A 24,448-nucleotide genomic window follows, 5' to 3' on the forward strand; every position below is an offset into this window, starting at 1 on the left:
ATTGGAAAATGCAGTCATAGAGTATTGTCCTTTGTGGAATCTGGTTCATTATCACTGTATTTAGTGACATCCTAGAAGAAGCAAGAGGGGATCCTTTGTTGGGCTCTGAGTTTTAGGGGGTTTGCTCTGTACCTCATTACTCTATGCTCCTCAGCACATGGAAGCAAATCCAAAACCAGTATCTACACCTGAAATCTCTACTCCTAATTTGACATTATTGTTAGAGTTCTTGGGATCTCAGAACTCTCTACCAAAAATGGTCTAAAACTGCCCAAGGCTGTCATTTTGAGGGTAGATTAGACACCAGTGTTTGTACCAAAGAAACCAAAGGGTAACCATTTGCTTTGGATGTAGATGGGGCTTGGATATGTGATCTGGGACATCCTTGCATGGTTGCTATGGATTTCACTGTGTAGAATAAAAAAATGAGGCAGAAATAGAATGATAATCAGTTATGGGCCTTGGGCTGGATGCCAAGTTTTCTAGTATTCCCAGGTTCTTATGTAGAACTCATATGAGTCTAAAAAATTCTAAATTAAATCCAGCTTTCCAAGTTGTTAGAAAGGTAAGATTGTCAAGGTAGGAAGATAGAACACGTAACTTTGTTATCTTGATTTATACCTTTTAAATATTTATATGTGTTATGTGCGTCTCCATTTGTGTTCTTATCCCTGCTCCTACAAGTGTTAAGAAGTGTTTGGCTGCATTTGCATTAAGTAGGCAGAAAAGGGACAGAAAGACAAATGCATCCTCAATCATGTTAAGTATAATATCCAGAAATTTCACCTATGATATCTACTCAAAACCCATGATAAAAAGCCTAATTACATAGCTTCACTTAACTGTAAAAGAAGGTAGAAAATATAGTATCCAGCTGAGAAGCCATGTGCCCAGTTAAAATATCTGTAAATGCATTACTAAATGCGTAAAAAGCAAATTAATACTGGGGACAGTTAGAGGTTTGGCTTTCACCTGCTATGTACTTTATATAGCACCAGACAAACTGTGATGGAAAAGATATCAATAATGCTCTTTAAAACTTTAAAAGCCTAGTATGGACAACTACATAAGCCATTATATCATAGTATAATAATTTTTAGAATAGGATTACCAGGATCCAAGCTTCTTTGAAGGGTCAGTAAGAATAGCAGCCAATATGTTGTTGGCAGGGGAAAAATATGTCTAACTATGTTCTTATAAGTACATAGCTGTTCAGTGAGAATTTTATGGGTAAGTTATCTCTGACTGGACCTATTAACAAACATGCTATACCTTTTTGTTTTCGCATTAAGTCATTTAGTTATAGATTCTCAGAGCATGCTGAAAATTGAAGAGACATCCATTAAATAAAATATTACCTCACAGTTCTCTTAACCAAAAGATAATTTTTCTCTGTAGTGTTTCTTATCTGTCTACCAAATTTTCTTTTAATTTCTCCAAACACTTTTAAAAAATGCATTCATTCTATTGATTATTCTGTATTCTCAGGACGTTTTGTATATTCTGCTAAGGGAGACACATTATATTGACACACTTAGCTCTCCAAACATCTATTTTCCTTGCTAAATTATGGAAAATTTGAGGACAGAGCTGTACCCTATTCACTATTATTTTCCTAGCACATTTCCCTTACTAGCTTATGAGCATGTTTATTTAAATTATCCATAAGAGGTAGATTTTTCACATCTGAGACTATGAACAGTCTGATATATATTGTGCTTGCACCCTAACAAATTATCCTGCAGGAACACCAACTTTTGGATAAGAAAAGAAAACTCACAAAGCAATCTTTTTTTTTCTTTCTTTCTACATATTTCTCAAGTTTGCTATAGGCCAGGTGATAAGCTTTGCAATATAATAACAAAACATATCTATCCTCTTATGTAGTTGTATGTTGCAGATAACATTTCTGTGATCTTATACTTTTCATGTGCCTTTTTATAAACAACATGGACTTTCCTATTTTATTTCTGCAGAACTGAAAATACCTTTTAACTGGGAAGTTTAGACAATTTACATTTATTAAGATAACTGATACATTTGGTTTTATCATGCTATAACAGAATATCTAAGACTGGGTAATGTATCCAGAAAAGAGGTTTCTTTTGCTCACAGTTCAGGTGGTAGGGATGTTCAAGATTGAGTGGTCACAGATGGTTGACTTCTGATGAGGCCCTCTTGCTGAGGAATTAGAGGAACTAAAATGGTCCTAGTAAGATTTCTTTGTGATGACATTTAATTCCCCATGGGACAATGTGATGAGGACAGATAGCACATGTTTGTACCTGGGTCGAATTATGGGAGAGGGACTCCAATGTTATGGCAACCAGAGCTGACTAGGGTGTCTGGTGTATCTGTTCCTTTGCTTCTTAGGAGAGTGAAAGAGAGACCATGACTCTGAAATATAAATGCATCATCTCTGGGGAGAAAAAGAGAACATATATGTAGCTTTCCTTTACTGCCATGGAATGTGAACAAATGGCTCCAGGGGAGAAGACACTTTAAATCTCTTTAGAGCAATACACAATCTCCAACATTTAAAACATGCTAGCCATTAAATTATCCTTTAGTCTAGGTGTTAGATGGAGCCCTTTGCTCAGAATGTTTTGACTATGCAAAAATGTGAAAAATATTAGTTTTCCATCCTAGTTTTTAATGGTTCTCAATTTCATGGGTGTTTTTGAATTTCATGTATTTTATATTTGTGTTCTGAAGGTGCAGAAATTATATTTAATTAATCATGTATGTTATCTCTTTATTTGAAACTGACACAGTTTTACTTTCATAGCTTATATATCACAAGCTCTTTCCTCTACTTTTCACTTAAAGTAGTATCCAGAGTCATTCCTATCTTTGTAGACCTCCTGCTTATTAAGTTGTAAACAATTTATGTGAACTATTACTGAGCTATATTTGTTCTTTCTGGTTATCCAAATTGTGGAGACATTTTAGTTTTTTAAGATAAACATAGAAAGGAACAAAATCATACTGTTTTTTGTTTGTCTATTTTTATCAGGTTTCAAAGGTCTTCTCAGTATAGGTAAGCCAAGCTTCAAATTGTTTTCAGTGTGACATCCCATATTAGTGCTTAGACTCTCTTACAGTGCTTCTTTTATGCCACTAGAGAGCTGAAAATTCTCTGAAAAACAACAAGCATATCAGCTTCTATAAAAGCAAAAGTAAATTTAAAAATTAAGTAAAACAAACTGTATCTTTACCATTTCTGAGCTAAATTTCTCAGTTGTTTTCAGCTTTGGCTACCTACTGAGCAGTAGGCAGTCAGCTGATGAAAAGACCTTTTGTGTTTTTAATCTTCCTGGGGTTAGGCAGCCAGCTCTTTGGTGCAATGAAACGTGGGGACCTAAGTTGCTTTTATATGAAAAGAAGACTCTAACTCTTGTCCTCAAACTCTCCTTTGGAACTCAACAAATGGTTGCCAATATTACCTTCTTTTCCAAAGAGATGGCAAAGAAAAGGAGCTACAGAACTTTCCTGTTCTACATACAAATATACATATATAACACATCACCATGATTTTGTATTTACATAAATTATATTTTGTCAACTTTTTACTTCCTTTCTTTCTCCTGTATTGCTTTTGTATAGTCCATAGACATCTCCTAATGATAACCGTAATAGCACAACAGGTACAATATTACAACTACATTGCATGGTTGTGGCTAAGTATGAAATTAGCTAGTACTGTATTTCAAAAAAGAATAAATGTATTATTGCATTATGATAGTGTATTAGAGTATTATAATCCTGCATGCTCATTTTTATGTCACTGCAGGAACCACAATTTAGAAGTACAACTATTACTTCAAAAACAGACTCTAAAATGTATCTTGGAAGATATATCTATTACCAGGCATTGATAATGTATAATCTCACTTGAATAGCATCTCCAATACATTAATAACCCTTCCTTTATCAATATCCTTAGGTAGATTGAGCAATCCATACAGAGAATGTCATTTCTTACTTTTTCTATATGCAAGGTTTAAAATTATTAATTGAACTTAAATAATAAGGTCTATTTGGATATATTATATTTCTACTTTAAAATGAATGTGTAGGTAGAAACTGACTTTAAACTTCTTGCCATTTAATTAGTTTAGCAATTCTTTTTGAGATCATAACATGTAATATTTGGGAATCTACTTATTAAGAATTCTAAATGTTTTAGAATAAATTATGAAGAATGCATTCATCAATACAAAATGTGACTTAATGTGAAAGAAAATTTTTATTTTTTCTGCTTATTTAAACTGGAAATATTTATATATAAAAATACCAGTTAAGATTTAGAGCCAGTAGTCCTATAGTAGCTCTAAACTTTCATGTCAAATAACAGCACTCATAAATCTATCAATGCCATACATATCTTTTTGGAAAGCTTAGACAGTATAGAATGTGTATTCTTTTAATTGTTCTACACTGGTGAATTAGAAAAGCTGGTTTGTGCATATAGCTGCTAAACTTATTACTGAAACATCAGAATTAGTAGTGATAGTTTTGTCCCCAATCTTACCAAGTGAGATGAAACAACCATATTTTCTAAGAGACATATAATTCAAAAATATGTATCATTTTACTTTTGAGAAAAAATTCATTTGATTAATATATGCTAATTTATTTCAGCAGGGATTATAAGAAAACAAAGATATATACAATCTCAAAAGTAGTTTGTAAAACTTTTCAAATAATTTCATTTATAGAAAAATATGAAAACACATAGTATTCTTAAATATATTTACAATTCAAGCATCATTGTTGTACTACATATTTTGGGTCTCATAAAATGGGGTCTTCTAAGTTAATAAAGTTGAACACATGCCATTGATTTAATAAGTATTTGTTTATAAATAAAAAGCATACACTTTGGAATACAAATTATTTAAATTATTTAAATTCAAAATTATTTAAACAGAATTTTTGTGAATCTTGAACATTTCTGTGAATCTTGACAACTTTTGTCAAATAATTGAGTTTTGGCAAATTCCCTTTACTACTAAAGGGCACTAATATTTAACTATTTACAGCTGCGGAAATAATAGCAAATATTCAATAGTTTTCACTACTATTCTGAAACAGAGAATGCACAGATTAAACACAGACCAAAGTCTAAATACTCTCAGGGATACAGGTCACACTGGTAATCAGCAATGATTCAAAATGTAAAAACATTTACAAACATTTGTTTTTAGGGCTTTCTACTTTGTGTGCTTGTATAAGTGAGCATACATATACTTACATACATAAGTATAAAATATACATATAAAAGTAAATAAATAAAACATAAGTACATGTTTATTTTATATAGGCATTCTTATATGTGTGATCATGTGTGTGTTCTTATATTTGTATTCTTTACATGTGACACAATATGGCAGTGAAGAGAACAGGATAAGGGTAATACCTTTATTTATGAAGAGAAATGTATATGCAGTTAAAGAAATATTTATCATTTGGAATACGGAGGGTGAGAAATCCAAGTTAGAAAAAAAAAAAAAAACAGTGTAAGGAAGAAAAATCACCTGAGAAGAAATGAGTATCTACCCAAAATGGTATCTACTTAAAATGGCTGCAATAAATCTGTCTAGAAGAGAAGCAGAATGGTAAAAGATAAAGAGAAATGATAAAGCACTAAAGGGTTTGAAAGTGAATTTTCAAATCAGGCATTTGGAAATCAGACACATCTTGATTTTAGCTCTTGCTTCTTCACTTGGTAGCTATGCATCCTTGGACAATTAGCTTCAGCTGTTTAAAGCTGTGTTTGCAAATGTATGGTGATGATAATGATACCTACCTCACAGTGGTGTAGGGAGAATAAATAACATTAGCAAAGTGCTAGTTCATCTCTTGGTAATCCTCTAAGTCGCTTTTCCTCTTTTGTATGTAAGGATAGCTTCAGAAAAATGAAGGAAGGTGGCCACATATATACAAACGCACCACTAGTGCACATGGACACGTTTTCAATCTGGAGACTGAGCATTTGTCCTCACTACCACTTTGTCTCACAGAAAATCAGACAAATTATTTCCAACAAAGCATTTGCCAAAGATTGTAAATGCATTCCTTCAATGAAGATATTCTTGACACCAATATTAAAGAAAACTTGGAACAATTAGAAAGAGACTAAAGTTGCACAGGCTGGGTAGCAAATGACATAGGGCATTATGCATCAGAACAGGTGAATGTAGCAACTAGCAAGAGATGAATTTCCTGACAGATAGTGATTTTTCAAAGTTTAAGCAGGTGGGAAGAAAAAACACAAAGATATTTCCAGTGTATGCATCATTTTAACATTGAAGAGAAAAATGAACAGAACCTCAACATATTTTAAAATGCAACACTTTCCTAGTGATTTATTGATTTATTCCTCCCAAATTAGCTGTTAGTTTTAGTATTATATCTTTTATTACATTTTAATCCTATTTGTATCATTTTCTCAAGACACTTGACTTCAGTTCTTAAACATGATAAAATGTGTCTGCGTTTCTAAATTGAAACTTATACATAGTAGAATGACAGAATTATTTTGTTTAGGTTGAAACTCATATGTTTTCTTCCTCCTTGAAAAATGGGACTTTTAAAATTTTAATCATTTTTCTTTTTGACAAAGATCCTATATCAGCCACACATATCCACATGCAAATTACATTACATTTGCTTTAGTCTTTATCAGCAGAATACTCTTCACTCTTGAAGAACTGAAGGATTGTGTTAGCTTCTAAACCAGATTCCTGACATTAGCAGGGTTGTGCTGAACAGGGCCTGTCCCTCTGCGTTCTGTTCTGTCAGAATATAATTAAGCAATTAGACATGACAGTATGTATTGTAATGTAGAAATAACACAGATTCTCAGCTATGTTATTCAGTACGAGTCAGAATTCCATTAGGAACCCCCCCAAAACAATTCATTTACAAAAGTAAAACGTATTCCAAACTGGGAACGGCAACAACAAACCTATGGCAGGACGGGTTTAGCAGATGATGACAGTGTTGCAGAAAAGCAAAAACTACATGCCGGCAGAAGAGTTGCTTTTTCCAGAAATACTAAATATGGTTTTTGTGCCTCTAGCGATTATGAAAATCAGTCACACTAGAGACACTGCTTTAATTCATTCCATATGCAAGTGTGGATTTTCTAGTTTTGTAGGTTTCCAAGTGTACCTTTTTGGTATACTATTATAAATTGGAGTTCTCAAATCTTAAATTACTGGATCTTTTTCTTTGAAGTCTTGATTTTTATCCTAGTATAAAAGCAATTAAAATATGTATCATTGAATTATGTTCCAAGTATGAATTCTAACTAAAATAGTATTTTGTATGACTTCCTTATCATGCAGATCTGTTGAGAATTTTTATATTTATAAAATGAATATATGCGTTCTATAACTTTGGTGAGATTAGATATATTTTAACAACGTATGTATGTCCAAATTTTACTAGCTCCTAAAAAAATAGCAGTGTGAAAATTATGTAATATTAAATTATGGGGGGAAAAATAACAGATGCTTACATTTTTAAACATGTAAAACTTTAAATTTAATTATTAAATTATTTAGTTGCAATAGAAAAGTATCAGTATTGATAAAACATTAAAATAAAATGACTTCATTGAAATCAAATATGCTTTTCTGAAACTCCTAATATTTCCAGTATATTTTATTAAAAATAAAATATACTAAAATATGTACTAAAATAAAATTTACGATTGACTTCAAAATTGACCCATGAATTCATGTGGCTGGGTGTATAACAAGTATATGTATAAACACACACATATTCCTGTATTTGTAGGTGATATATGTCCATATTTGTGTTTAAATGTATACTCAGGAGAAAAAAAACTCATCTGTGTGTATATACGTTTATATACATTTCTGTGTGTGCACATGTAATATACTACAAATTGAAAAAGATTAGTTAAATGTGTTTAGGCTAAATCTAATGTGATAATTCAAGTGCATAGTTATTGTTCATATTTGAGATGAAAACAATCTTCTAAGAACATTAGCTACTAGTGGTGGGACCCTGAGTTGGTTACTAAGCCTCTCTGTGTCATGTTTTCCTTGGCTCTATGGGGATAGCAGTATCTACATACCTAGAATAGGGACTATAGATACTAAGAACCAAGACTACTTCATGGGCATTAAACAGTACAATCACTAAAAAGAGTTTCACACTTGGAGTTTTATGTTCTCTAGTCATGTCTTGAAATGCTTAACAGTTTTCTCTTTGAATTTGTGATTTGTCAATAAGGCAGGATGAAAGGTAAACAGGGAGGGCATGAGCACCTCTACAGAGGTACGGTAGGCCTCTTTCCCATGCCCAGGCATGGGTCTTTGGTCTCTTGCTTCTATCCCCCTAGAAAGAAGAGCCTGACAGCCTCCTCCCTTGCTCTGTCCCTACCCCAGAACTACTAGGGGTCCCCTTTTCTTTTAAGTTATCTGAAGGTGGGTATAGTGAGGGTCCAAGTCAGGCACATGAGCCATGCTGCATCAGGATACCTGGGGAATGGCAGTGACCATCCCTCCAGGCTGGCATGATCACAGTGTATCTGGTGGTCTGCCTGGAAGCCACGTCAGGGCAAGGACTGGCCTCTCTTCTAGCCCAACCAATTTCATTGATCACTCACAGCTCAGATTTTGAAAGATGCTTTAGGCTTCCCTGTTGACCGAAGTTGAGACGGCAGACCTGTGGGAAGGGAAAAGGCCTGGTTCTACATCCTCAGACTCATTTCCAAACCTGGGCACAGCCGATGAGACCAGCGACTGATGGGAGGATTTTTAAAGCCAGGTGTTGTGTGGCATGGACCTATGCGGCTATGGGACTGTGGAAATCTGTAGCCACCCAGGGAACATATCCATGCCAGGAGGACTTTCTAGTTCTTTAGCCTTCTCTTTTTAATCCTCTTAAATTTGGCTTGTGTGGGTCTCTTTTGCTCAGTGTGAGGCAGCACTCTCCAGACATGGACTAAGAAAAAGAATCATGTCATTTCAGTAATTCAGCATATAAATACTCTGATATTTTCATGTTAAACTGTCATTGAACAATGTAAAAATAAAAGGTAAATTCCATATTAATTTAAATTTTTAATTGCTTTTTTTCTTAGAACAATATGAAATAGAAAATAAAAATTAAAAAAAAACATTATGACAATTTGAGAGAGGGAGGAAAGGAGAGAGAGACAGGAAGAAAGGAAACAAGTTTGATTTTTTTTTTTTTTTTTTTGAGATCAAGTTTCACTCCTGCTGCCCAGGCTGGAGTGCAGTGGCGCTGTCTCGGCTCACTGCAACCTCCACCGCCGGGGTTCAAGTGATTCTCCTGCCTCAGCCTCCCGAATAGGTGGGATTACAGGAGTCTGCCACCACACCTAGCCATTTTTTTGTATTTTTAGCAGAAACGGGGTTTCACCATGTTGGCCAGGCTGGTCTCAATCTTCTGACCTCAGGTGATCCGCCTGGCTCGGCCTTCCGAAGTGCTGTTATTGCAGGCATAAGCCACTGTGCCCAGTCAGGAAACAAGTTTTATACATGCCTTTAATACTGCTTCTTTCCTGCTTTTTGACTAAGAAGCTAGGCATATTCATTTTGCACAGGAGCCCACAATTTACATAGCTGGCTCTGATAAGAAACCATAATTGTCAGCTATTATTATTGTCAAGACTCTTTTTCTTATTTAAGGTGCATTTTGTGGCAAATTTGCACAATTATTACTACAATGTTTACAGTAAAACCACATACATCTTTCTTTTCAATTTGCTTCAAAATTAACACACATTCTTAGTTTTTTATTTTTAATTTTGTGTGAATTAAATTCATTGTTACATACACAAATGAATAGTTGGAGTGATACCATGATTCCCATTTATATTTCTAGTGAACACTGAAAGTTGGTGATGAGAAAATGGAAGATAAATATGGAATAAAGCCATAAGTATGCAATGCAAATTATGAATAGTAAATTGGACACATTGATTAGATTCTTAGAAGATGTAATATATTGAATAAAGAAGTCTGTCAACTAAGTTTTTGACAGGTGTCAAATACACAGAACTATTTTTTAAAATGAGATTAATTGGCAGAATATTATATGTGCATTTTTTATATTAAGAATAATACTGTAACTTTATTGAAATGAAGCCTACTTGAGCAATTGATAGTTTTTCAAAAATAAGTTACTTTAAAAATTTATCTTTGTAGTTATGATCCAAATTCAGTCATGTATTCAAGATTTATTACATGGTTACCTGTATTTTGTAAGGCCATAGTAACATTGCATTCTTTATAATAAAGGAATGATGCATTCCCTGTAGGCTGAGTATACAAGGCCATACTTTTTCTGTATTTTAATACGGCCATGCAAATGAATCAATTGTTTGGCTGGCTAAAAGTTTAATATTAATATAATAGGAAGATTTCTAGATATGGGCTCAAAAACTTCTTGACTTAAAGTTGCAACCCAAAATCTTACTATGTAGGTGACTTCAGGAAGAAAATTAACATCTCTGAACCTCAGTTTTATAATTGTCACATGGGGATAATAACGCTTACTGTGTGGTACATGGGTTGTGGGAAGCTGTATACGAAATAGTAAATAGGAAAACATTCTCCACACTTCAATAGACTAATCAAATGAGCATTTCACTAACATTAATGGAATGACTTTCACTACGGCTTGATTTGTACATAACTAGAAGAATAACATTAGTAGCCCATTATGCTTCTATGACAATTTAGTGTGTGCCAATCCTTTTACATTTATCAGTTTCTCTTTTTGCCAGTGGTATGTGAGTGGCAGAACAGTTACATATATTAGATCTATGAGGAAACTGGGATACAAAAAGTGAAACTACTTGCCTGAGATCATGGAATCATCGAGTTTCAGAAATGGAAAAAATAATAAATATGGACTCTAACTTCCTCATTTTGCATATAAGAAAACTGAAGCCTAGAGAAAACAAATGAATGCTTCCTAATATATTGAAAGGGCAATTACATTACTACATGTTTTCACCTGATCATTCTTTATTCTTTCTTATTCAACCAGTCCTTAAAATGATAATAATTCAATTATATAATATCTTCTTTAGTTGAAACAAAGTTTATCAATCAACAAAACAAAATTATATTTGGTAAAGCACAAAAATTAACCTTCATTAGTTTAAATGTTTTTTCATTCATTCATGACAAAAAGTAAACAAATATAAGACTTGCTGTCAATTATAAGACATGCAATAAAGAAAACCAATCAGTTCTCAAGACATAGAATAAAGGGATAGGAGGAAATACAGTTGCTCATTTAAAATGGGCAGTCAAAGAAAGCTACTTTGATGAGGTGTCATTTGAGTTGAGTTCTTTTGGATGAAAGGGTTAACCATAGAAAGTGAACTTTAAGTAGAAAGACAGTTATTGAAAAGATAAGATTCTTTAATTGTATTTGGTATGCAATAGGCAGCTATGGAAGGGTGTTATGTAGAAAAATATCATGGTTTGTTGTATGCTTTTAAAGGATCAGTAGACAATGATGGGAGGAAGCGGATAAAATAAGAAACTATTAGAATAGTTCAGATGAGAGATGATAGTGACTTGGATGCAGGATTGTTATGGAAGTACAATTGTGCAGTTGTGTACTGCACACCTCTAGGGGGTGCCATTCTCAGACTGCAAAGTGTATCGTTTCCTAAAGAGTTGTACAATTGAAACCTGTACAATTGTACGCAATGATACTGTTTACAGTGGGTAGGGATGTGGTAGTGGTGGAGGGACAGAATTGGCAGAATCAATACATAGTTTAGAGTAGAATAAATTATATTTTAAATTGTGTGGATATTGGTGGAGAGAAATGGGAGAATTCATATTTTACAACTTGGCAGATATTACATAACTCTTGACTGCTTTTATAATTTCCATTCTATATTCATTGTTATCATAAACCATTGAATATATTATAACATTCATTTGTTAAAATGGTTTCTAAATTTTTTGGAAGCCCTGGACTAATTTTTGCCATGTGGATGTGATATGAATTTGGTTTGTTAACATGAAAAAATTCTATAAACAATTAGCTTAACAAATTGGTAACAATATGATCTTTGAACAATTCAAGCTATACACAGTAAGTGGTCATTGGCTCTTTATTGATGGTGATGATGTTGTCTGCCTTTTGAAGGGCTGTTAATAATACAATGCAAACAGTGTGCTGTTAAAATCACTTGAATGGGTTATTTAATAATATGATTAGACTAATTACTGCAAGATTGAAATTCTTATCTGGCATTAATATGGACACTAGAGTAGGCCTTGAAAAGAGTCACAATTTTGCACAGTATATTTTTCAGAAGTTTTGCTTTTGTATATTCATGCAATTTTGCATTGAAGTTACATTGAAATTCAACCTATTATCGAATTCAAGATGTTGCGATTTCAGGTCTTCTCTATAGAGAAGTCACTTTTTTTTTTTTCTCAACAAAGCAAAACATACTGGTTCTTTATGGGGTTTAACACATTAATTTGGTCTTAAAGGACTGGTATTTTAAAAAGGAAAACAAATAACTTCATTGTAAGGAGACTCTTCGGGGCTCTCTTGGAGAGGATTGGCAATTCATCCAATATTTTACTGCTGTCACTCTGTAATCTGCTGATTGGTGTTCATAATTCTTCACAGAGATATTGTAAAGATTGATGAAACAGAGTTTGTGAAGTATTTTGTCTCTGCAAATGCTAGTTCTGTGAGCTGAACGTTTAGAAGCCTCATTATACACAGGCTATACTGTGCCAGAACTCTTAAACCGTTAGTAAAATCTCTTAAGTGTTGTACTTTATCATGGCTGTCTTGATAATGCAGGGCTCTGCCTCTCATATCAGTTTTTGTCTCCACAGGACTGTTTAAGCATAGTACTATTGATACTTGACATTTATCAGAGTTACAGTGATCCTTTTAAATTTGGAGGGTATAGAATTTGTATTTTATCTATCTTATAATGTTATCTAATAATGTCAAGCTCTACATAAGCACAACCCGGAATTACATAAAGAGCAATGCTCTTTAAAGTCTAGCGTCTGTATCATGAACCTCCCAAAGGTTTGCATTACAAAATAATGCAGTATATTCCTCTCCCCAGTTTCAAGGTATAGAAAACTTTATTAAAATGCAGAAAAGGTAATTCCTCATACCAATGCAACTTCTTGCATCTTACCATAAAATAACAATAATTCTGTAATATAATTTCTTCTGGAAAAAATATTTAATTTCTAATAGAAAGCAAAAATAAACTTCCCTCACATGTTGATATTATTCAATTCTACCTTGGAGTAGAAGGTGGTGAAGCATAGGAGTGGTGAGAGAATTCTAGAGTAACCAAACATTATTATTTTGAGTGATAGGGAAGTGGTTGTATCCTCACTCACAGTTGCTCATAGGTTTCTAGGGACAGTCATGCTTAGGAAGAGAATCAATACCACTGAGAAGATACCAAAATACAATACAATGTTGAGTCACTCACATGATAACGTTTCTTCTGAGGAGAAAATTTAAGCTAATCTTGTACAAGCCTAATTTTTGTTGTAAAATTTGGCTTCTCTTGCTATAGTTAGAGGAATGTGGTAATGTTGTATGTTCTGAAGAATGTAACCCTTTACATTTTGTCAAACAATTCAATGTATTTATTTGGCTTTATGATGTAAGAAATGTCATTTTATTTAGAAGAAATAATCTGTGTGACTTTTTCATAGTTTTCTGACTTGCTACACACTTGCCAAAATATTTTGTAACATAGGAGTTTCTGACATATATATCAGAATATATATATATACTTATATCTCCCCAAACAGCTTCAAAGCACACATATGTAGGTGTGTATGTATATGTGTGTGTGTGTTTGTGTGTGTGTATGTGTGTGTGTGCACGCGCATGTGTGTGTGTGTGTGTGTGTACATGTACCTAAATAGTCAAACTGAGAGAGAAAATGTAGTAAAGATAATTGGGGAATAAGATGAGACATATAAAAATAGAAATAAAATGTGAAGATCTAGCCATCATAATTTTGTAATTTATTAAAATAATGCCCTTGTTTTAGTCAAATGTTTGTATTTAATAAAGATATATTTTTAGAATATAGACTGTCATTTTAATTAGAAAGTGATCATGTTGCTCATAAAATATTTTAAATCACTAATCATGCCGTAATCATATGTTAGTTAATGAAAAATATGTTTCTATTGTACATTATCTAGATATTTAAAAAGTGTATGTTTAATGTAACTACTTGCTTTTTTGAAAACATTTTATAGACATGTCTTTTTAGTGTAAATTTAGAGAAATTCATTTCTAAAAATATTTTTATAAATACATCGATGTTTCAAATTACAAAATTATCAACTACCATTTACAAAGATCTGTGATGGCTTGTAACCCTCGGGTTTAGTTAAATTAAAAGGACTCAGTGTAAATAAATAAATCCTTGTAAAAGCAATCCAGATACAAAATTCTGTTTTATATGTCCTTTGCTGAAATCTTCTACTTGTATTTATTATTTTAAAATATATATTCTAAATGCATTTGCAATAATATAAATGCATGTTTCATTGTTGACAAATTTTCTGTAAATCTTAAAGCACATTTATCATGATAGCAATATTTGAAGGGACCCTATATCAGATATTTCAAAATGTTACTTTCCAGAAGTTTTCTACCAGCATAAGTGGGGAATAATTTAAAGATTAAAGGAACTTACTGATAATTTCTGAATACTTCTACAGGAAAAATAACTGAGTACTCTCTTTGAGTATGAGCATTGGTAACAAAATTTGGTGATGTATTGAAGGATAGTTTTTAAAAGCTGGCAATAATTTAAAACCTTATAAACTTGCAAAGTTGAAAAATAAGCTTTTAGTAGTTAGAATATTTGGTATTCTATCAGTAATATCGAAGATTTGTAACAATAAGTTTTACTTTAACAGGATTCTGAAAACAAGACTGTCAGAAAGGGGAAAAGCGCCACCTATTGATCATAATATGCAAATTATTTATTGGTCTTTGAAGTAGCTATGTAAAGCAAAAGAATTTTGGAGCTTTGCTTTGGAGCAAAAAACTTTACTAAGTTGAAAATTTTAGCTCCTTAATATAAAATTACATAAGTAATATTTATTCTACAAAGTATGATCTTTTCCTTTAAGAATATATTAAATACATCTTGAAACACAGCATTTACTGGCCTTCTTACTATGTTATCTTTGTAAGCAGCAAATCACAACTCTCTCAGCAGTGTGTTTGATAAATTTTCTACTAAAATTTTAAAACAGACATATTTTTAACTCAACAATGGACTTTGTCATTAGAATAAAATCAGTCTTCACAATCCTGAGAAACTTGTGTTAAAAATTGAATTTTAGTTTAAGAGTCAGATGTGGTCATATATGAACTGTTTGACATGACATCATGCATGTAGCTTAATAAATGTGCTTAATATATGTAATTATAAATAGTCATTAGTTACATATTTTGCTTTAGAATCTTAGAGCTTTATAATGAATAGTTAATTCATTGAGTGACATTTCACCAAATTGTGTTGAAATTCATGGACCATGTAGGCTGAGTGAAAAGGTAACTGTTATTTTAAAATAAGATTTTATGTCTTCATAGAACTGAGAAAGATTGACCTTCGCAAGAGATATATCCATTATTCTATTACATCTCCAATATCAGTAGAAAACTGTTTTTAATTTACGCAAGAGTATCTTTTATCTGAGATGCATGGAAGATTATCAGGCTTAAATCCTGAACATATCTACAGGCAGAAACTGCCCCCAATCTACGAAGTTATAGGGAAGCAATTTTGAATAACATTTTAGAATAGTTCTTGCTCAGCAAAATGTTAACCGTGTAAAATCACATAGCTTTCAAAAAAGAAACAATACTCTTACGTAGTTGAAGGAATTACAGAATTGTAAATACTGCTAATTAGAGAAAAATGTGCTAAAATTTCCTATCAAATATGATTTCACAGCCCAGTGTAACTTAAAGCCAATGTCCAAATTTTCATATTTTCTAAAGATGAGGTATAAAGATTACATTTTGTGTATCTGTTTTACTAAAATGTAATTATAATGCCTCCATTTTACTAGCTTCACTGTGAAACTTTACAGATTATCTTTGTTCTTTTCAGATCAATAAAGTAACAGCAGATAACTATTAATATATTTCTTTACATCTGCACAGTGAAAACTTTAAATATTAAAACGAAATATTGCAGCCCATATATCATCTACTCTTACAAGACAGGAATGACAGTATTAAGATGCACATTCAGGATAGCACTCTTTCTACTTTGAACGCTGTCAAGAACAAAGTGCTTTACAGACTTAAAATAAATCTAGGTACTAATCCATTGAATTTCTGACAACAGGAGCCCAAGGTTTCCATGCACTTAGCTGAGTACTGCATAAGAGCTTGTGCATTATTTATGTCCACTAATGGTGTTGCAATGCGCTTTGTGTGAAGCAGTGACAGTGCAATCTGCTAAGATAGCTGCTGCTGTGGACAAAGCCATACATTTTCTTGAGCTTGAATTTTTGACAGAATACTCTATTAATGCCAATTCTGCTTAAGTAAATGCTGAACAGGGGTCAGTTTTTCCTTTTTTCCCCCTTCTCTTATTATTTAAGAAAACAGTGCCATAAAATTGAAAATGATGTTCTAAGGTTTACTGAATTTTTCAGTACAATAGTGGCCGATAAAGGTCACTCTACTTTTTTGTCTGCGTTTATGATTTCGTGTGATGGTCCACAGACTCAATAGGAAAGCTCTTAGCACTGGAAAAGGGAGGTGCTATTAATCCCAGTTTCAGTGCCATTATACTCTTCAGTGGATCAATAGAATTAAATGAGCTGAGATATTAGGAAAATATTGAAAAAAGCAGGAGGGCTGTATTGTTTGACCAGGGTTGGGATGAGTTGAAAATAAAGAACCATCTAAAGCAGCTGTCAATAAATCATGAAAACTGTACTCTGAACCAAATGGAATACAGCATGAAGCCTCAAATTTTAAATGCCCATAATATCTGTTGTGCTTTTTTTAATTAAACATTGTATTTGCAATATCTTTTGTAGTTATCTTTTTTCAATCACATATTTTTTAAAGAAAAAATGTTCTTAAACTGATATTTAGATAAGGGCAATTCCACTCATAAATTACAAAATATATTTTGGTATATGAAGCACATTATAAAAGAAGTGGAAAGATATTTCAAATATTAAAAATGAAATGCAAAATTATTTTCACCTCTGAACATCTGTATTCATGTCTCTCTCTCTCTCTCTCTCTCTATATATATATATATATATATATATATACAGAGAGAGAGAAATATAGATTCAAGATATATATATCAAGATATATCTAATATATTAAATGAGTTTATATATAGATATAGAATTATAGATATATGGCAAATTTTTTCTCTATATTGTGGCAATATTTTACCATTTAATTAACCAGTAATAAGTCAATACATTTTAGTCTTCTTAATAGCAAAAATAACTTTTTTCTTTACCTTAGCCAAAAGTAGATATATCTTACATTGAACATTAATAATATAACAATTTCTTCTTTGAACAAACAAGAGTAGTAAAAACTTATCAATTCCCACTAAATGAAATTAGAAGTCCTAAAGTGGTCACAATCATGTTTAATTCTTTGTTATTAAACCTGATCAGATGTTGCCACATTGTAAAATTACCTTTCAGCGAATAAACTTAGGATATTGTAGTATCTTTATTTTCAATGCTAATCTCTAAGAAAGATATTCGCTTGAGAAAAATATTTTCAATCTCTGAATAATGTGGCAGAGACTGCAAACCATTCATTTAAATGTATGTTCTCTGCATCCTGGACATACCAGACTCTGTGTTCTTTCCTCCTTCGCTGTTAGCTGTGGCCATTTCTAGATGAACGAATGTGAGAATGAGGGGTTCAGTCCATTCCTAGGCCGAGGCGTTTATAAAGTGGCCTTGCCCCCTCTGTGTCTTCTTTCCTCCCCTCTGAATGACTGCAGATTATAGGGATTATAGCAACAGCAGAGGCACAAAAAGGAAGACGCATGGGCACCGAAATAGCTGCAAGGAATCACTACAAATTGTGAACTCGTGCCTACGTGGTTATGCAAGCAAGAATGATCATCAGTGATGTAGGATTCATGATCTCTATTGGGTCGATTTGTTACCACTGCTTAAGGTTCCCCCAAATTAGAGATATCATTAAGTAAGGTTCAGTAATTTTTGACACGTAATAGCTGTGAAAGATAAACACAATACTAACTAGAGCACAAGAATTGCTTTTTACTTCTCTTCCAGCATTTCAGATTGACATATATGTAGCAATCTACTTTGCAGTCTGTTTTGCTTTTGATGACCTAGAAGATTACTTTTCACAGTATGACAAATTGTACTTAATATGGCCCCAAATGAGTTTAATTTAACAATATCCTTACTGGGTTGTGTATATACATTGCTAGTAGAATGCAACTTCATTTGACTATCCTGCATAAAAATAATATTCTAGTTTTAATCAACTATTTTATTGGCTCGAAAATTATGGATCTCTCCATTGAACAAACAAGGGAAGTTTTTATTTCTCTGAGAACAACTTTTGCATATGGAACACAAGATCAAATATTAAGAAAATTCAATAGGGATTTGGCATCTCATATGATCTGTTTTACTTCATGTAGATACATTCTAATCTCTATTAATTATTATTATTATCGTCTATCACCCTTCTGTCACCGAGTCCGGAGTGCAGTGGTGTGATCTCGGCTCACCGCAACCTGCACCTCCTGGATTCAAGCAATTCTCCCTGCCTCAGCCTCCCAAGTAGCTGGGATTACAGGTGCCTGCCACCATGTCTGGCTAATTTTTGTATTTTTAGTAGAGACAGGGTTTCACCATGTTGGCCAGCCTGGTCTTAAACTCCTGACCTGAGGTGATCCGCCTGCCTCGGCTTCCCAAAGTGCTGGGGTTTACAGGCATGAGCCATCTTGCCTGGCCTAATCTCTATTGATTGTTGATAAGGATTCTTGCAGTTGATGAAGAAAAATTGGTTAATGTGAATGATCTTGGAACATAGCACTAACTCTCACAGATTCATCTTAAATTGAAGACCAAATTTGAAGGGACAGATTGAACCTTTAAAAGACAAATCAATTAGATAACCCGGAATTATTATTTAGAAGAACCTTATTTTTCTTCCAGTTTTAGGAAACAATAATTATATAACAGAAAAGTAAACCTAAATTCCCTTCTCTCTAACTTCCTCCCTCAATCCCTAATATTCTTTTTGTATGTACATCCTCAATGTCAGTTCATACTTACTTTTAACAAATGGAAGAAGAAATTTTTAATATGCATTTATATAATTTGATGCCATCTTTCTAGCATTTTCAGATTTCTAATAAACATTTAATGCATATTTGTAAAATAAATGAACAGATATATAAAATAATATTGTCATAACAAGAGTGCTTGGATCCAAAGAGATTTTTGTGCCCCTATAAAGTTTAACTCTTAAACTTCCATTTCTCAGAGTACAGAGTCAGCTTAACATCTTAAACCTAGTTGTTAATTGAATGAAATATATAAATTTCTAACAGTGCCTTTTTTCAGTCTGAAACTCTGCAACACAGTGGAACCCAGGGACACAAGCATTCCTATGCCCCTAATAACTTCTAATGTGATACAACTGTCAGTCTTAAGAATGACGAAATATTATTATCCCTCTTTACGTTAGCTGAATTTCCAGACATGAAGATACATTTGGTAGATTCCAAAGAAAGAAGAACTTTAGGAAAATTAAGTAGTGTCTTAAAATAATTGAGATTAGTTAAGATTACCTAATGTGTGAGCAGGAAAAGCAGAATGTGACTGTCATAAATTAAAGGTGACACTTATTGGACTAGAATATTTTACAGATTAAAGGAAGAGGTGAGTGACAGAGATTTGAGAAGTGAAGAAGCCAGGTATATACAGGGTTCTGGCAGCAACAATGCATGAAGCCTCCAAAGTAGTATTGCTGGTCATGTCCCCTTAGCGGCTCCTGAATTCCCTTCAGTGGACCATGATCAGCATCTAAAATAATAGTATGCAATAGAAACTACAAAGATATAATTTTCCCAGGGTAATTATTGCCTTGTAAAACTTTTATTATTTTCTTAGTGTATTTGTGTATACTAAGTCTGTTGTGTTACACAATTCTTACTGTGGTCCCAGTAAAAAATTTACAAGTCTGAGGCTCCAAAGCACTGCATTTGATGTAACTCAATTTCACTGTATTCTAAATACCAAGTTGCTTGGGAAAACATTTGATTATTTTATCTTGGGCCATATGTCCTCCAAAATGTATTCATTCAACTATGACTATGTATACAAAGTCCAATAATATGGACATGAGGGTGGTTTCTGAATTCCCTCCCAGGATACATAGATTTTCCAAAAGATCTAATTTACTTTGTTTGTTACATTTATGGAGTTTGATTTTATAAATTATTGAGATGATGATGATTATTAAAATCTGCATTGTTATTGGAAAACCAAATCTATAAAATAAATTTTATCTTTTCAAATATGCATTTAATAATCGGGAGAATAGAACCTTGAGTATATAGCAATGATTAGAGTAACTTATTTTGAAGTAGCAGAAATCACACTCTTCTTGTATTAAGTGAAAGGTAATGAAAAATATATGCATGCTGAGCATATATTCTGTTTACATAAAAGGGGCTAGAGTATAGCTAAACTCAAGAACATCTGGAATCTTGTTGTGGGAGATAAGAGTTAAGTTGCAGACTGAGAATAATGATGGGCAACTTATTTCCATCTCTCCATCTCATGATAATCAGTAGATAATAATTGGTTAAAGTAGTATGGTGTCAGTATTGGTTACTAAGCTGACATTATAAAAATTATGTTCTGAAAGAATGCTCAAAAGTATAGAAAGTTTTAAATGATTTAAAAATTGAAACAAGAAAGTCAAAATAGTAGAGTATAATCATATATTTACAAGATATATGTGTATGTGTGGTGTGGAAATATATAAATATGTAATCATTGTTTATAATGATGCAATTATGCTTAAAACGTATTTTGCTCATGTCTTTATTAACCAAATTTTCTACAGTAAACACCTTCATATAGTAAGAAGAAACATAATTTTACTTAAAACCATATGTAAACCATTCATATAAAATTGTGTGCATATATATTTTATTTAATTGACAGCTTGAGTGGTCCTTAGAAATCATCTAATTCAGAACTCAGAAAAAAGAGAAATTAAATGATTTTCTCAAGCTCAAGCAGCTCAGGGATGACAGATGCATGTCTTCACTAAGTCAAGTACCTTTTCAATTCTACTATATATAATGTACATTTTCAAAATGATGATGTTGGGTATGTGAGGGTAAAGACTTAAATTGTTTTTAAAAGTAAGTACAATTATGTTTTACCTTTTAAAATTTAGACCTCATTGCTAATTGCTTTCAGTGTGCACTCAATTTCTGTGCACTCAATTTCCCCGTGTCCACTTTGTCCTTACAACATCCCTTCTTTTGGTTTGTAAAAATCAATTAGAAGAGCTGTCAGTCATGGTGACCAGTGGGGAAACTCATGCCAAATTTACAATAGCAACACAACAGCATTATATCTAAATCACACAATTATCACTGTGTGCTGTTCTAAATATCCGAATTAAAAATTTTAAAATGATGTCATAGTTGAATATGATCCCTAGTAAAATTTCAGTGAAGTTAATTGGAATGTATTTATTAAGCCATAACCTAGACATTTTAACACCAGTGCAATATCCATAGACCTGGGAAAATGAAAAGGTAAACTTGGAATTATAACTTAATAAAACTTACTCACATAAACGTGTATCTCTAGTAAATATATAACAGATGTGCTAACGTGTCCTAAGGTAAATGCATAATGGACAAAGATAATATTTTCTCCATAACAACATTTTATTTCTTTCAACTGCTCATCTTTTATTCACCTGGGTCTTGGTGGTGGTTTGCTCAGCTTGAATTTGGAAGATATAAGCTTCAACAAACTATACAACTACTATTTTCCCTCATATGTTTAAAATTGTTAGTTCATGAGCCATTATAAGAGTGAAGCTTCTGAACATTTATAGTTTTTCTTGGCTTGCCCAATTTTGTCATAAAGACGAGGAAAGAAAGTTAAAAATATACCCAGTATGAGGTATGCTCTAACAGTTTTAAAGATGCTTTGCAGCCTGGCACTGTGGCTCATGCCTGTAATCCCAGCACTCTTAAGGCCAAGGTGGGTTGATCACCTGAGGTCAGAAGTTCGAGTCCAGCTTGGCCAACGGGCAAAACCTCATCTCTATTAAAATACAAAAATTAGCCGGGTGTCATGGTGGATGCCTGTAATCCCAGCTACTCGGAGGCTGAGGCAGGAAAATCACTTGAACCCAGGAGGCAGAGGTTACAGTGAGCAACACTGCACCACTGCACTCCAGCCTGGGTGACAGAGGGAGACTCTGTCTCAATAAATAAATAAATAAATAATTTTAAAAATGCTTTGCTTTTAGGGGTTTTGCATTGTTTTTAGATGTAGCACATTAAAATTTTTTTTTTTCTCAGCAATTATGATTTTAGGACACCTTCTTTTATTCTTTGGAAGAATAAGATCAGATTTTTTTTTATTGGTTGTAAATCTAATTCAATTTCACAATTGTTATGCTTATGAAGTGAGTATTATTTTCTGTATAGTAGCCTAGGTCCAGATTATCTAACTCTTAAAGGAAAAAATGATTTGGACAAATATGTTTTTTTTTTCTAGTCATTATAAATCATGCAATCATGCTCACTTGCAGATAAGTTAAATGTTGTAATTGAGTCCTACCTATTTATTCACATATTGTAACTCAAATTTTAGTATATAAAATCTAAGCTAACGACAGAAATAAAACTGTGCATAGAAAAACTATATTAATCATTTTTTAAGATATATGTCATGTCTAATTTGAATCTTGAAAATTAAATAAAATATAACTACCAAATTGAAAACACCAAAAAGTAAGGTAGCAAGTACGCTTCTGAATAGAATGAAATAACTTGTTATGGAAAATAAATGGCTGAGGGCAACTTTGTTGTTACTTTTTATTGTATAACAGGATACTGCATGATACATTTGCGTGAGCCACTTCCACATAGAATATAGAAAAATGGAGTTATATAATATTATACATGATATGATTTATTTGCTAATAGTAACGTGCTATAGGGAAAAGAATATATTCAATAATCAAAATGAGTAGAACGTGGTTATACATTGAGGGAATCAAGTCAACAAATATCTGTTGGCAGAAGAGAGAGGATTGAGAAAGAGAGAAACAGGTGAAAGGACCTGGAAATCATCATTCTCAGCAAACTGACACAAGAACAGAAAATCAAACACCATATGTTCTCACTCATAGGTGGGTGTTGAACAATGAGAACACATGGACACAGGGAGGGGAGCATCACACACTGGGGTCTGTCAGGGGGAAATAGGGGAGGGACAGCAGGGGGTGGGGAGTTGGGGAGAGATAGCATGGGGAGAAATGCCAGATACAGGTGATGGGGAGGAAGGCAGCAAATCACACTGCCATGTGTGTACCTATGCAACAATCTTGCATGTTCTTCACATGTACCCCCAAACCTAAAATTTTATAAACAATAAGAAAAATAAGAGAAAGCAAATTCTCTACAATATATTATTTCTGGTACCCAAAATATATTTTTAAAATTACATCAATGAGTAACAGTCATTTATTATTATCAAATATGTACTGTACATAATTGTATGTCCTATACGTTTATATGACTGGCAGTGCAGGATGTTTACATCTGCATTACTGTAAACATGTAAGTAATGCATTGTATTATGATACTGTATCATTTGGCAATAGGACATTTTCAACACCATTATAATCTTCTAGGACCACTTTTGAATATGGGATCTGTTATTGATGGAAAAATTTATTATGAGTTGCATTACTATATTTGCTACTCATTTTACTAAACACTTTAATTTTCATAAAATGTCATAACCTCTTTGTAAAGAAAATGTTAATTATTTACTCCATACAATTCAACTAATAAGTGGCAGGGTCAGAAGTCAAACAAAACTACAGTGACTGGTATTTCCACTATTTAACTTAACTGAATGAAAAGAAATAAGAAATGTTTATAAATCTCTAAAACACAGAAAACTGCCCACATCATTAAAATGACTGTTTAATTTTCTCTTAGAAAAATTCATAGCTCTTAATATACGTAAGAGTTTGAACTTTGAGATCCAATAGACCTGAGTTCAAATCCTGCCTCCTCCACCTATCATATGGATTTCCTTAAACCTAATCCTTTGACCTCTTTATCCTC

Source organism: Saimiri boliviensis, chromosome 16 (assembly GCF_048565385.1).
Source record: "Saimiri boliviensis isolate mSaiBol1 chromosome 16, mSaiBol1.pri, whole genome shotgun sequence".
Taxonomy (NCBI): domain Eukaryota; kingdom Metazoa; phylum Chordata; class Mammalia; order Primates; family Cebidae; genus Saimiri; species Saimiri boliviensis.